The sequence below is a fragment of the Equus caballus genome, chromosome 19, assembly GCF_041296265.1.
Source record: "Equus caballus isolate H_3958 breed thoroughbred chromosome 19, TB-T2T, whole genome shotgun sequence".
Classification (NCBI taxonomy): domain Eukaryota; kingdom Metazoa; phylum Chordata; class Mammalia; order Perissodactyla; family Equidae; genus Equus; species Equus caballus.
This window is the reverse complement of record NC_091702.1, coordinates 53,472,798-53,488,417: the sequence shown is the minus strand read 5'-3', so window position 1 is coordinate 53,488,417 and position 15,620 is coordinate 53,472,798. Positions and strand designations below refer to the sequence as shown.

At 35.1% G+C, this 15,620-nt stretch overlaps 1 protein-coding gene across 40 annotated transcripts in view; it reads right to left on the bottom strand.

The window, feature by feature from the left end:
• ZBTB20 (zinc finger and BTB domain containing 20) overlaps positions 1–15,620 on the bottom strand; it is a 746,634-nt gene that overhangs the window by 433,124 nt on the left and 297,890 nt on the right. For 22 of the 40 annotated variants that reach the window (XM_070243765.1, XM_070243790.1, XM_070243768.1 and 19 more), the window contains one exon: positions 3,560–3,633. The exons of the other annotated variants lie outside the window; for them this stretch is intronic. The gene's annotated coding sequence lies outside the window, so the exon portion shown is untranslated. The remainder of the gene's footprint in view (positions 1–3,559; positions 3,634–15,620) is intronic. 40 annotated transcript variants of the gene reach the window in all.

Sequence of the window (15,620 nt, the reverse complement as noted above, 5' to 3'; positions counted from 1 at the left end):
TTCCTCTACTGTACCCATATAACATTTTGTCTATAACAAAAGATCTATCTATTATCCAAATAGATTATGAACTACTAGTTGATAGGAAATAGGTGTTACCTATGTATCCTGGTGAAATGATTTGTTCACAAGAAGCATAGAAAAAAATTTAAATTATTATTGTAGAGGAAAGAGGAAAGAGAAGAGAATCTTGCTGAGCGTCTACATCTAAGGCCCTGCTCTGGCATCTTCATTCTCCCTTCTTCTCTATATGCCAAAGCTTCCATGGAATTTTTAAGGGCAGAACATCGTCTCATTATTGGGGACACAAATACTTAGGCCACTAAATTTTAGTGCATAGTGACATAAGCTTCTTCATGCTGGGGGGTGAGAAGGTCTGGAGGGGATAAAATAAATTTGAGGAAGAAACTAAGATGTAGCCAAGACTTAGCTCTGGGTGAAATAGAAAATTTCCTACCTGAATTGCTAAGTGACAGAATCCAATAAAGGCAACCTGAAATAAATTACCAGGGCAAGTAATTCATTTTAAATTATTAAAGTTTATTTCATTTATTTCAGACCCTGAAAAACTTTTCTTTGACGGAAATGACCCCTGGCAACAGTGACATTCTGACACCATGCATGATGCACACTCTTGGGAAGTCTAAATTTCATGTCACAATGGCTCTGTTCAGATTACTGGTTTCATCATGACTGTAAGCCCAATTAAACCACTATTGAAGGTTCTAATGGTCTTCTGTCCACTTTGTAAATCATCATAAAGAATACTAAGTCAACCAAATAAATTTGCCTCTATGTGACTCATTGCACAACCAGAGGCATGATATCAATGCACAGGAAAAATGAAAAATAAACTTTTTGATAACAATAAATTTTTTCAGACTATCCTTATATATGAATTTTGGACTACTCAGTGGAGGGGAAGACAGTTCAATGGATCTCATAAAACGAACGTCAGGCAATTTGTTCCCTGAGTAGAGAGGAGAGGTCGAAGCCCCAGAGTCTAAATTCAGGTCTACTCTCAAGCAGATGTCTGAGTATGATCTGCGTTGGTGGTCAGTATGGTTTGGGTTAACCTGCATGCCCTACCCTGGGCCTCAATTTATTTATTTCAAAATGAGATGATTGGACGTTTATTTCTTACATGCCTTCTACTATAATGTTTATTGATGTTCTGCCCTTAAATTCCTTTCACCTCAATTTTTTAACCTTAAAAATGTGCAATGTGTTTATAAAGTTCTTTGATGTCCTTAAATGTTATTCAACATGATAACAGCACAATTCACTGAGCCCAAATTTTATCATTTTAGTTTTGCCTCAAAGGCCAAGTTTTATGAGAGCTTTAATTTGCATCACCAGAAGCTGATTTAATAAAAATGAAGGGAATCCTTTTGGAAATAAATTAAAATTGGTAGGGGAGGGCAGAGAACCTTATGACAAAAAAACAAAAAACAAAATAACAAACAAACAAAAAAACCCAGGAAGCTAAACTTAGAAGAAGTCAAATGGGTCTGAGTTCTAAAGAATGTTGTGGTCTTATTAGTGCTCAGAAACTGGCCAGGCTTTTAATGCACTGAAAGTAGACGTTTCTAATGGTAATTTCCCAAATACCTGGCATCTTGGCCCAATACCCATTGTACCATTTGCCCCATTTCCCTGAAGTGTAATCCACTGCAAGGCAATTAGACAAACAGGTACAGAGCACCATCCATCCTGGAGTCAGGTAGATTCATCTTTGGAGACAACTCCAGTGTATGGGATGTCAGACCCATGACTTAAATGGAAAACTATTGAAGACCATTTCACAGAGGAAAAGGATATGACATGAATGAGCACTCCTCATTTTGGTCAGGAGAAAGAAGTGGAAAGTCAAAGAGTAGAAAGACTGGGGGACTGACACCTAATGTGGTATGATGAACAGAAGGTTTGTCTTTGACAAATTCCTTTATGATTGTCTTCCTGACTATTAAAAGCTCTATTCAACCCCTCTTCACAAAAATATTCTGACAAAATGAATCCTAAAATTCTGACTTTTAAGAAATTTTGTAATTGTACTAATAACAACAGCTATTTCTTGATTACTATTACACCAAGGACTGGGGATTACAAAAATGAATAAGAAATAGGCCCTGCTTTTAGAGAACTTACTGTCTATGGGTTTGAACTGTTGTAGTTATGACAAAAATAACAATAATCATCAATTATTCACTCATACCAGCCAAGCACTGTGCTCAGCGGGCAACACGCATAAGCTGCCTAAGTTCCCTCCAGTTCACCAGATCCCCTGTCAGTGAGGAGATCTTGCTCTGTCCATGTATCATCTCCCAGAAAAATGAACCTAGCAGAAATTAAGACAATAGGCAGAGATATTCAGACAACTTCAAGACTGTCTACAGTCAACATCAAGAACTATAGTCAATAGTAAAACAGTGCAGTAACCAACCGGAAAATGCAGGAAACTGTCTGAATCACCTTCAATGTACCCTGCTGTACAGGCACTGTGACACTGAAAACCACGATGCAGTATTCCCCACATCCGGCATTCCAACAATGACTCAAGGAGATGAATGTTATTTAAATGTTTTAAGACTCTCTTGCTAGAGACCTTGCAACACATTAAACTGCAAAACTTAGGAAGACATCATAAGCTTCTGGATTTCATTACCAAAATGTACATTTTGATCTAAAATTAAAAAAAAAAAAAAAAAACAGATTGACTTTCCTTGTAGTATTTCACAACCTTTGAGTGCAGCATTAAAATGCTTTTCTTTTTTCCCCTACCAACTATAAGCTTCTGTTTTCTTACCCTGGGCGTCTGAATCTTTTATATGCTTGGGTTCTATTCACTGCCTGTTATTCAGACATTGAAATCCCAAATGTTAATTGTTCTTCCAAGTACATTGACAAAACAGCAGCTAAATAAGGGTAGACCAGACTGTGGTAGACTCTGACATGCATTTATGGAACAATGGGGCTCTGAGAGACAGCCTTGTAGCTCACGGGAAGACATAAGATGTGCTATTTTGACTGCTTCATAGCAGAATGGGGAACACACGCACACAAGGGAATTATGCATTTTACTTAGTTTTGCCCAAAGTCCTCAAGGCAACAGAATCTTGTGATGTCATCATGAACTTTCTTTTTCTCCATTTCCATTGACACAAAGGCTAAAAATTTCTAATGACATCACAAAGGAAAAAGGAATCTACTTTGCTTCCCTAAGAAATCTGTTACCTTCAATGAGACTTGTACAAAAATGCAAGAATCCTTCCTGACAGGGTGTATGTCACTGTGCTGAGGCACAGTGGGTGACACCCTCCCTAAAGCAATTCAAACCAGCCAAAAGAAAGGATCCACAATTTAGGTTGGATAAAAAAGACATGCTGAATATTGAGCCCAACAAATTTTCTTTTTTTAAAGAAGGAAATCATTTAAATATATATTTCTTCAGGGACATTCAAATTTTTACTCATGTCTGGTTTCCGTGTTACCAATGTTTTTGTCATTTTATGAGTTGGTCACAAAAATCCAGAGGAAGGTGCAGGAAGCCTTCACTTACAGGAATGCAGTGCAGCCCAATCTTTTGTTTTTAAGGTGCAGTGATTTCAGTCTCTAAATGTAACTTCAGGCAGTCTGAAAAGAAACAGGTTAAAATCTCTTTCAGTTATAATTGGTATTTCAGATTTAATTAAAAATTAAACTTTCATAATGTTTCACCATCCAAAGCAATGCATTATCAGTCAAGCGTGGCTTTTTTTTTCCCGTTAAGAGAAAAAAAAAAAACCCTCTTCCCAGAGTAGTTTTTTAATGAAAAGAAAAGGATCTAAAGAGGAAAAAAAGGCAATTCTGAAAAACAAAATATGCCTCCATGTTAAGGACTTCATAATGATACGACTAGAAGCTCAGTGCCTCTGAATTTTTGCTCTATGCTATCTGATTTAAAAAACTCCTAAACAAAATTTCACAGCCTAAAGATTACATAAAATGTTAATTTCAGAGAATAAAGACGAAAATCTATGATCTGAATACACATGTTCAAGAGAAATTCTGCCTGCAAATAGAATTGGAAAAAAATGTTAGATCTACTGCTTTCAAATGACCGAATTGGTGATGGGCCAGAGAGCGAAGAAGAGGTAAATGGACACATTTAGCAATAGAAAATGCCCATTGCAATGTAGTGTGGGTTTAGTGTGCTCCAAACTGCATCATGTCGAATATCGTGTCTCCTGCAGCCACTGCTGTTTGAAGCAGCTCAGGAAGATCATTGAGGTTTGAACCAGACCTTCTGGTTTAAATAACTGTAACCATATTTTATAAATGTATTTTTAATCTTTGAATTAAAAGCCCAGGCATTAAAATCTCCAAGTATGTCACAAATATTTGGGCTTAAGACGTCATACTGTTTTTTTCAATCCTTTCTTTCTTCATACAACACCATCTATAAATAAGATAATAGTTACAAAAAACAGACTGGATGAAGTCATCCCTATTTTTAGTTTCAAATAACTACACAACAAGATTTAGAAAAATATATACTTTTAAATGCAAAATGTAGATAATACAACTACCTTTCTTTTATTTTACAGCATGGCAGTACATTTTTTCTGTATTTATAGCTCTAAATGTGGGATGTTTATGTTGTCCACCTTCATATTAGTGCAAGGTAATATTTTAATATCTCCACATGTGAGAGCATGACCATAAATCATCCCTGAAGTTGCATCTATTATTAGAAAATGCATCGACTTCTCACTTACGAATTGTTTTCTTTTTTCCTTGTATTATATGGAGGAATATTTTGGGTATTGTGTCTCTTTGATGTATATGGATTTTAAATGCAAACTGGTTCAGATTCACTGAATCTATCCATGAATGGATCCAAAAAATTCACTGACATTGACTAACTAAACTTTTCCCCTGCTTCTCACATGCCAGAATTAGACTAAAAATGCACCAGTGTAAAGACAGAAATTATGGAGGCGTCACCAGGGACAACTGAATGAGAGGAGGGGAGTGCACATATTTCCTTATAAGGCAACAAAACATTCATAGAAGAAACTGACAAAAATAACTCATGCTCAGAAATTATATGAAATAACAATAATCTCCGATAAATGATTCAGAAATCTAAAAACTGCCCACCTCTCTATAAATCTGAATCACCAATTGGTATTGTTCTACTCACCGCTCAAATGTGGTTAGTGAAACTGATTCACTGTCTAGTTCAGACAAGAAAAGGTGATGGAAACTAGGCTGCATATTTATACATAAACTATTTAACTGACAACTAGCAGTTCAATTTAATCGGTTAGATTTCCTTTCCTTTAATTCACCAGATGTTGAGTGAATTGAACTATCAGTTCAAAATAATAAAGTCATTTCTATGAATAGACAGTCTACTAAGCTACATTCTCCTCCTCTCCTCGTGTCATTCCTCCTTCTCCTCTTTGACCTTTCTCTTCACTTCTCTGTTTCTTCCTTACTTTCACTTTCTTCCTTATTTATTTTTTCCCCTCTCTCTTTTTTTTTCCCCTTGGTGAGGGTAATGAAGCTCAAAAATAACATCTTGTATCCTGTTGAGGGAAACTTGGTCACAACTATCCTTCCAGATGACAAACTCATTCTTAAATGTCTGTTTCCCAATCCAAAGAAAACAGAGCAATTGAGAAAATAGAGACACAACATCACTTACCACTACCAATAGCACCGCTTTTAATTCCCATGCTACGTTCATCACAAGGAGGACTGAAGTTTATTTACATTATCCTCTAACCTCAAATAGGACCACAAATAAGACTAATAACAGGACTATTTTGTGGCACTCAGGCAAACGGCTGGGCAAAACAGATGGATCTTACTTTGCGCCAGGACTAAAAAAAATACAGTCGCCAACTCACTGTTGGCGACTACGTATCTTGGCCCAAAGATGGACCTGGAAGTGGGACCAGTTGTCTTTGATATGAATACTGTTCCTATTCATATCTGCCTCATGAGAAAATCATTAATTCTGTCACTATGTGGGGTTAAGTATTGGGTAGAAACTGCTTGGAAGAATGGTCGTCAAGGAAGTGAAATAGTCTAAAGGCATGTTGGATTAAATTAAGGAGAAGAAATTTAGGACTAGGACCTTATTTTTTGCACTATTGTCTACTTTTAAACTTTCTGCTTTTTCCAAGTTCAGTACTGTACACTGAACCCCCCTTTAAAATTGTAGATTTCCAGAGTATGTGTCATCAATGAGAATAACTTTCTCTCAATATTTCAGGTTCCAAAATCTGTTAAAATTTTTTCAAGTCACCCAGATCAATCTCAGTCATTATTAAAATTGACCACCAGTGTCAGACTTTTTTAATCAGGATTAAACTATGTAAGGCTTTATAGATCACAGCCCACACCCAGATACGCTGGGAAACAGCTCAGTAATCAATGCAAATTACAAAGCCCGGAAGAATGCTTCTCTTGGCAAGACTCTAGCAAAAGAGTTGTAAATTCTGCACTAGTTAAAGATTCTGAATGGCTTTCCAGAGAAGCAGTAAATGCATTATATTACAGTAACCTATCCTGTAAGTCACAAGGCCAAAAAACAAAGCCCCCAGACAATAAAAAAACCCGAAAGGGAGTAAGGAACTATAGATCTTAACATTGACTAGGAACAAAGGGCTGCTTCTGACCACACTCTACTTTTTAAAATCCTGACATAGATAGGAGTTTAGATATCACCAGGTCACAAAACTTCAAGGAAAGAACAACAAAGCACTCCAGTTAAGGCGGTCTATGCTAAGTATGGCGCTTGTCTTAATGCTCTCCCAACTATTCAGCATCGATTTTATCGTGCTCAGAGTTTTTTCAAGAGTTCGCTCACCTCTCTATGATTTATTCATTCTGACACTGTTCAGATTTGACTTTTAAGGGACAAGCCCTGTCTGTGGTCAGCATAAAGCTCAAATTATAATATTTTAATTATTTGTCTTAGTCCCTTTTTTCTTTTCACTTAAAAAATTTTATTATGAAAAATTTTAAAGATATACAAGACTAAAGAGCACAGTAAAATTATCTCCCATGTACTCATCACCCACAGTTAATGTTTTTTTCATCTATACTCTCACTCTCTTTTTCTTCCACCAGATCATTTTAAAAATAATTTTCCTTTTCTTAATTTTAACTTTTTATTTTGGTACAATTACACATTTATGGAAAGTTGCAAAGATAGTACAGAGAATTCTCGTAATTCCTTCACTACTCTCTCCTAACATTAACATCTTACATAAGCACAGTAAATTTGGCAAACTAAGAAATTAACATTGGTACAATACTATTAACTAAACCACAGACTTTACTGCGATGTTATCAGTTTTTCCGCTAATATCTTTTCTCTGTTCCAATTATCTGACCCAGGATACCTCACTGCATTTAGTTGCCATTTCTCCTAAATCTCCTCTGATCTGTGACAGTTCTCAGTCTTTCTTTGCTTTTCATCACCTTCATTGTTTTGAAGAGGAGTGGCTAGATGTTTTGTGGAATGTTCCCCATCTGGATTTGTCTGATGTTGTCTCATAATTAGGCTGGGATTATAGTTTCAGAGAAGAATGAAAAAGTATGAAGTGTTCTTATAACATCACACCAGGGGGTATATGATATCAAGATGACTTGTCACTGGGGATGTTAATCTCGGCCATTTGGCTAAGGGAGTGTCTGCGAGATTTCTCTTTCCTTAATTTTAATAAGCATAATTTCACTTTTACCAGTTTACTGAAGTATAATTTGCAAAACATAAATTCACCCTTGTAAGTGTTCGACTTACTGATTTTAAGTAAATTTAGAGTTGAGTAATCATCACCACAATCCATTTTATAACATTTTTATCACCCCAAAAACATCCATTGTGTCCCTAGGCAGTCAATCCCCACTCTCAACCCAAGCCTCAGACAACAACTAATCTGCTTTCTGTCTCTAAATATTTACCTTTTCTGGACATTTCATATAAGGGCAATCACGCAATACGTGGTCTTTTGTATGTGGCTTTTTTCATTTATCATAATGTTTTTCAGATTCATCTATGTTTTGATATGTAGCAATAGTCTATTCTCTTTTATTGATGAATAGTATTTCATTGCCTGGATATACCACATTTTGTTTATGCATTCCTCAGTTCATGGACATGTGGATTGTTTCCAGTTTTTTACTACTATGAATAGTGCTGCCAGGAACATTCACTTATATACAAGTCTCTGTGTAGACATATGTTTTCATTTCTCTTAGGTAGATACCTAGAAGTGGAATTGCTGGGTCATAAAAGTAAGTTCATTTTAACTTTTAAGAACTGTCAAGCCATTTTCTAAAGTTGTAGTACTATTTTAGATTCCCACCCGCAACCTATGAGGGTTCTGATTTCTCTGCATCTTCACCAACACTTAGTGCCTGTCTTTTTAATTACAGCCACTCTAGTTGGTATAAATTAGTATCTCACTATGGTTTTAATTTACTTTTTCCTAAAGATTAATGATGTTGAGCATCTTTTCATGTGCTTATTAGCCATTCCGGTATCTTCTTTGGTGAAATATCTATTCAAAAACATTTTTCCCAATTTTAATGGGGTTGTCTTTTTGTTACAGAACTGAAGAATTCTTTATATATTATGATGATAAAAATCCTTTATCGGATATATATTTACAAACCATAAATCTTTCAAATATTTTCTCCCAGTCTTTTCATTTCTTTAGTGGTATCTTTGGAAGTGCAAAAGTTTTAAATTTTGTTGAAATCCAAATTGTGAAGTTTTTTCCTTTTTGTATCATGCTTTTGGTGTCATATTTAAGAACTCTGTCTAACACAAGATGAAGATTTTCTTCTGTTTTCTTATAGAAGTCTCATAGTTTTAGCTCTTACATTTAGGTACATGACTATTTCGAGTTAATCTTAGTATATAGTGTAAGGTAAGAATCTAAAATCTCTTTTTTTTGTGTATAATCCTAACACCATGGCTATTTATCTGTATTTCATATAGTCCTAGTACCAACTGTCCTAGAACTAGTTATTGAAAATGCTATTTATTGAAAACACCATCAAATTGCCTTGGTATCTTTGTTAAAATCAATTGAACAAAAATATAAAGGTTAATTTTTTGAACTTAACATTCCATTCCATTGATCTATAGGCCAGTACTGTATTCCTTACTATAGTTTTTACAGTAGGTTTTAAAATGAGGAAGTATAAGTCATCTAACTTTGTTCTTCTTTTCAAAACTATTTTCCCTGTTCTGGGTCCTTCGTATTTTTATAAAAATTTTAGGATCACCTTGTCAGTTTCTACGAAAATTCCTTTATTCTTTTTGATGCTCTGGTAAATAAAACTGTTTTCTTAATTTCATTGTTTGTTGCTAGTATATAGAAATACAACTGAGTTTTGTATAATGCCCTTGTATCCAGTGAACTTGCTGAATTCATTTATTAGTGTGCAGGTGTGTGTATGTGTGTGTGTGTGTGAATGCATTCCTTAAGATTTTCTACATACTTACATTTTCTGCAAATAAGGAGTTTTACTTTTTACTTTCCAATGTGGGTGCCTTTGTTTTCTGGGTTTTTTCTTTCCCTGTTTTCTTTCTTCTCTTTCTCTTTCCTTTATTTATTTTTCTTATGTTTCTGGACAGAAACTCCAGTACAAGGTTGGATAGAAGACATGAGATCTGACAACCTTGCCTTGTTTCCAATCTTCAGGTTAAACCAGTCAGTCTTTCATCATTAAGTATGGTGCTAGTTGTAGGTTTCTCATAGATGCCTTTTATTGGGTTACAGAAGCTGTCTTCTATTCGTAGTTTGTTGAAAGTTTCTGTCATGAATGGATATTGAATTTTCTCAAATGTTTTTGTGTATCTATTGAGATAGTCATGTGGTTCTCACCTTTATTCTATAAATATGGTATATTACATTAATTGATTACTAGATGTTAAACGAAATTTGTATTCCTAGGATAAATCTTACTTAGTCAGAGGGCGTAATACTTTTACAGATTGCTGTATTTTGGTTTGTGAATATTTTATTGAGGATTTTGGTATCTATGTTCATGAGACTATTTGCTTCTTTTCTTATGATGGCTTTGGCTTTGGTCTCAGGGTAATAGTGTTCTTACAAAACGAATTGAAAAGTGTTCCTTCTTCCTGTATTTTCTGGAAAAACTTTTGAAAGATTGATATTATTTCTTCTTTAAATACTAGATAATATGCAGTGAAACCATCTGCATCTAGACTTTTCTTTGTAGGATGAATTAATGAATAATTTGATCTCTTTATTGATACAGGTCTTTTCAGATTTTCTGTTTCTTCTTGAGTCAACTTTGGTGATTTGTGCATTCTAGAAATTAGACCATTTAGATTAAATGGTTTAATATATTTGTTCATAGTATTACCTTTTAATCTTTTTAACTTCTGTAGGCTTGGTAGTGATGTACCCTCTTTCATTCCTGATTTTCACAATCTATTATATTCTCTCCTTTTTCTCTGGTCAGTCTAACTAAAGGTCTGCCAATTTTGTTGATCTTTACAAATAATGAACTTTTGATTTCATTGATTTTCTGTATTATTTTGTTTTCTATTTCATTGATTTCTACTCTAATTTTTATTATTTTCTTCCTTCTTCTTGAATTGTTTTGTTATATATTTATACCATATTTATATTTACTTATGTAATTATTTATCAGTACTATTTATTTCTTTGGGTAGATTTTATTTACTGTTTGTTGTCATTTCCTTTCAGCCTAAAGGATTTCCTTCAATATTTCTTGTAAGGCTGATCTGCTAGCAACAAATTGCCTCAGTCTTTGTCTATCTTGGAATATCTTTATTTTACATTCACTCATGAAGAACATTTTTGCTGGATATAAAATTCTTGATTGCCATGTTTTTCCATATTTTTTACTTCAGCTCTTTGAACATGTTATCTCTCTGCCTTCTGACTTTAAATGTTTCTGATGAGAAGTCAATTGTTAATCATAGAGTTGTCCCTTCAGAGTCTTTTTTCTCTTGCAGCTTTCAAGAATTTCTTTTTCTTTGACTTTCAAAGTTTGACTATAACATATCTATGTAAGGATTTTTTGTGTTTATCATACTTGGAGTTTTCTGAGCTTCTCAGATGTGTAGATTAATGTTATTCATCACATTTTGCAGTTCTGGGCCATTATTATTTTGAATATCTTTTTTCTTTCCTTTCTTTCTCTCCTCTTCTCCTCTTCTCTCATTACACATATGTTAGTATGGTTGAAGGTGTCTCACAGATCTTCCAAGCTCTGTTCATTTTCTTCATTATTTTTTTTCTGTTCTTCAGATTGGATCATTTCTACAGATTTATCTTCAAGTTCACTGATTCTTTCTTCTGCCATCTCAAAATACCTCTAGAATATTTTTCATTTTAGTTATTGTACTTTTCAACTCCAGAAGGTTATGTTTCTCTTTAAAATAATTTCTCTCTTTACATTAATACCCTTTTCTTGAAGAGTAATTACATTAATATTTTATTTAATATTTAACATGGTTTCTTTTAGTTATTTGAACATATTTATAATATTTGCTTTCAAGTCTTTGTCTGCTAAATTCAACATCTGCTCTCCCCCTGCAACCTAGAGACGATTTCTATGGACTGCTTTTTAAACTGTGAATGGGCCACATTCCTGTTCCTTTACATGTCTCATAATTTTTTCTTGAAAATTGCCATTTTATACAACACATTATAGCAAGTCTGGCTTCTGGTTTTTCCCTCTGGAGGTTGTTTCTGTTACTGCTATTTATTTGTTTATTTGTTTAGTGACTTACCAGTCTAATGCTGTGGGGTTTGTCTCCTTCATGCTCTACTGATATCTCTGGTCAGTTTTCATAATTTATATTTTCATTTTTTAGCTACCACTTGCCCCTGTGTCAACACAGTTTGCAGTTTACATCCAATGATTGGCCAGAAGTTATACTCAAACACCTTGGCCAATAAGCTAACACCCTTTGCTGCTGGATATGTGTATGGGTTGGAGAATGCATTGAAAGTTCAGGCAGTTTACAAGTCTTCCTTGGTTCGTACTTTCCACTGGACTTTCTCTTATCTCCTCTTTCACAAGGCCTTTGGGTCAGCCTGGGGTATGTGTATATCTTGGACCCTCTGTGGTCTTCCCTGCAATATGTGTGCAGACTTCCAAACCACCAGGGATATGTGTTAGTTTATCAAGGCCCACTAGGACAGTCTCCTTATACAATTCTTTTTGCCAAGTTTCTGGCTAGTATGCCTGTCTATTGCCTGCCCCAACCTGAATTGCAACCTCAGGTTAGCTATGACGTTTACCCTCCCTTTTTGTTTACCACTGAGATTGCTACTGTTTCTGACAATACCTAGGAATGTGTAGTTTTCCACATTCTACCCCATCAAGGCAGACCCTTTCAGCAGCGGAGTTGTGGGTTTTCATGGCTTGCCCTCTCCTGGTAGAACTATTTTGCCAGTAGAGTTTGGGGAGAGGTAAGCAGTGGAGGTAGTCCCAGCTATAATACCAGATCTCACTTACGTCCATTGTCTCATCACAATCTTTAATGCAGCCCCTTTTACTTTCAAATGTATCTAGTTTGGGTGACATAATTTATGATCTCCTTCTATATATTGAGGGTAAACAACTTATAGTATTCTTTCAGCAAACGACCATTGTCTAATTCTTTTCCTTGTAATGAAAGAATCAGAGGCCCAGATGCAGGGGTATGTATGTGGGTGGGTGAGGAGGTCCAGTTGCCATTGAATGAGAGTTTCCGTGACAGTTACATGTGTAGAGGAAATCCTCAACAGCCTGTCTCACTACATCTCTGGAAAATCTAAACACTTTAGGAGATTACATCTGTCAATCCAGAAAATTCTTGGTTAGGTTTGGGCCATGAGGATTAGGAGGTGGATGGAGGATGAGGATGAAGGTGCCAAATTTCTCCCATGGGAGATAAAGAATTTTGCCTTACTTTACACAGCTGAGAGGAACAAGTCAATGAGAAGAGCTAGAATTACATGGTTCATAATGCATTGCTAGGAAATTTGGAGCTGGACTAAACTCGAATAAAGCCATTCTAAGCAATTGTAGAGAATGTGTCATTTGGAATTAATCTCATACAAAACAGTAGCCTGGAGATCTCTCTAAAGAGGTTCAAATACTTACTGGGATCAGGTTAGTATTTACCAACTTACTCCCTCACTGTTTTCTGTCCCACCCAGGTTATACCTTCTCAGGAACATACTAAGGGGACACACTCCTCTGGGAGCTTAAATAGCTCTTGCAAGTCAGAAAGTTGCCGTATAGACATGAGAAGCAATATGCACTTAAAAATGATTTTTGCTTTACAAGATGATCCACAATAAAATTCCCTCAAGAATAGATTCCCCTAGAGCATTTAAATTATGAATAGATTTATGAAATCACTCCTATCGCATAAAATGAGATAAACATGTAGTATCTGCTTCTAGGAATTTTCAAAACTTTTTTGCTTCAAAGAGACTGAAGGGAATGGGAAAATCAGCAAACTTTGTGTGGTAGAAATTCAGACCGTATGATGCATTAACTTTGAATATCTTACTGATGCTTTTGGATCAACATTAATGTTTCACATTTACAAACTGTCAAAGAAATCCAAGTATTCACAAACTTCATCTTATTAAAATGTCATAATAATTCACCTTTAAACCAGGAAACTGTAAGAGTAAACATTACTACTTCTTTTTGGAAAACAAGAAATGTAATCCATAAAACAAATCGTGGAAACATCACATAAATTGCCTAAGGACACAAGTAAATCTGAGGATGAAGTATGTGATGAAATTGCATCATTTTGTAGATGAGATTATCAATTAGGCAATATCCAGGCTACGACAAAGAATAAACTTTGAGCCTCCATCTCCCATTTGTCTGTTTATAAGGACATAATCAAATTAAATGTTTAAAGAAACTTTTTGGTCCTAAGAAACGATACTTCCCTAGCTAATCTCTCAGGTAAAGTGCATGGACAGTTTTTTAGCTGTGTGTTTTTGTTAGGCTTTGAAATTTCTATAGGAGAACTTCAACCCAATCCCTAACTTGATTACTATTTCTTCTATTAATTAACAAAGAATAGCTGTATTCCAAGTGTTTTCCAGTAATACAATATAGAATTCACTGTCATCTAATAACGATCAAAGGCATAACTTAGAGAAACAGTAATATATAGAAAATTGCTGAAGGATGTGCAATTCTTTCATCAGAGTTCAGCATCTAGATAAATTCTAAAATCTCCCTTTCAATTATACCAGAATGGAGTGTCTTCTACCTGGTCTGTATCTTACAAGACTGAGAATACCAAATTGCACATTACTGAGATGTTATCAATCTATACTGATGGCTACAACAGAAGTGTACCTATAATATTCTTTGTTTCTCATGAAAGTGAATATCGATCATGATATTCGTGATATAATATAGTGATCCCTTTATATACTGAAGGGTATTATAGGAAGATATTTCTTTCTAGTCTTACTATCAGCAATGTATTTCTTCAAAACACAAGGTAAGAACTCAATTTGGAAGTGTATATAAGATTCCATATACAATGCTTTCTTGTTACGTACGTCTAATTCTTGACCCCTTCTCATGTTTTTCCCTTGTTTACCCACTTTAGTTTTCATTTACTTCATTTATATTATACGCTTTATTTATATTTTATTTTTTTTCATTTATATTATATACTTATGTATCCCTTTAAATTATCTTTATTCCTTTTTTTGGAACAAAGAGATGTCCATCTGTCTCTCTTTTCATCTACCCTTTGATATATCAACTTAACTAAATTTACTACAGGATACTCCAAAATTTTAGATGCATTTTCAAAATGTCAACCTATATCGTCTAGGATCCGGACTTCATAAACTCATCTGTGCTTCTGTGGTGACTTTATTCCACTTTCTTCTACCCTCAGTGCTATTCAAATCAGATGTCTGAGGCAAAGTAGTAGATTTGTATCATCAGAGTCTGAGACTAACTTAAAGCTTAGATAAGCATCTTTTTGCTAAGTCAGTTGAGGGTGATCCTCAGCTTCCTGTGGAAGAAGAGAACAATTTTGGAACCCATGGAGCAAGAGCAACTATTTTCAAATCATTAACAAAGCATATAAGGTAGGGTGGCCATGGCTGATTGTGCAGTCTTTGCTCTGCACAAGGGCACTCAATCCAGGAGTGTGCTCTGTTCAAGAAGCTATGCTCCCTGACTCAGGCTGCATCAGCTGATGCCAAGGGTTTCTTTGAATAATTTGCACAAAGGTGCCCAAAGAGGGCGCCTTTTTCTAAGTTGTACCAAATCTCCATATAAGTAACATAGGCCCTCTACGACATGTTTCTATAGTACTTCTAACAAAGTACAATTAATTGCATTGATTTAGCTGGATTTCTAGCTGTTACATGTCACATAAATATTCAGGTAAGCCTCCTAGTAATGACTGCCACATGAGCTTAAGTCTCCACGACTTGGATTAAACAATGCTTTAAAAACAAAATGTTAGTAATATATACGGTTCTCCTCGGGGAGCCTGACTTTGAAACAGAATAATAGGAAAAAGATGCTCTTAGTACTGTGTTTCTCCATAGGTGATAACA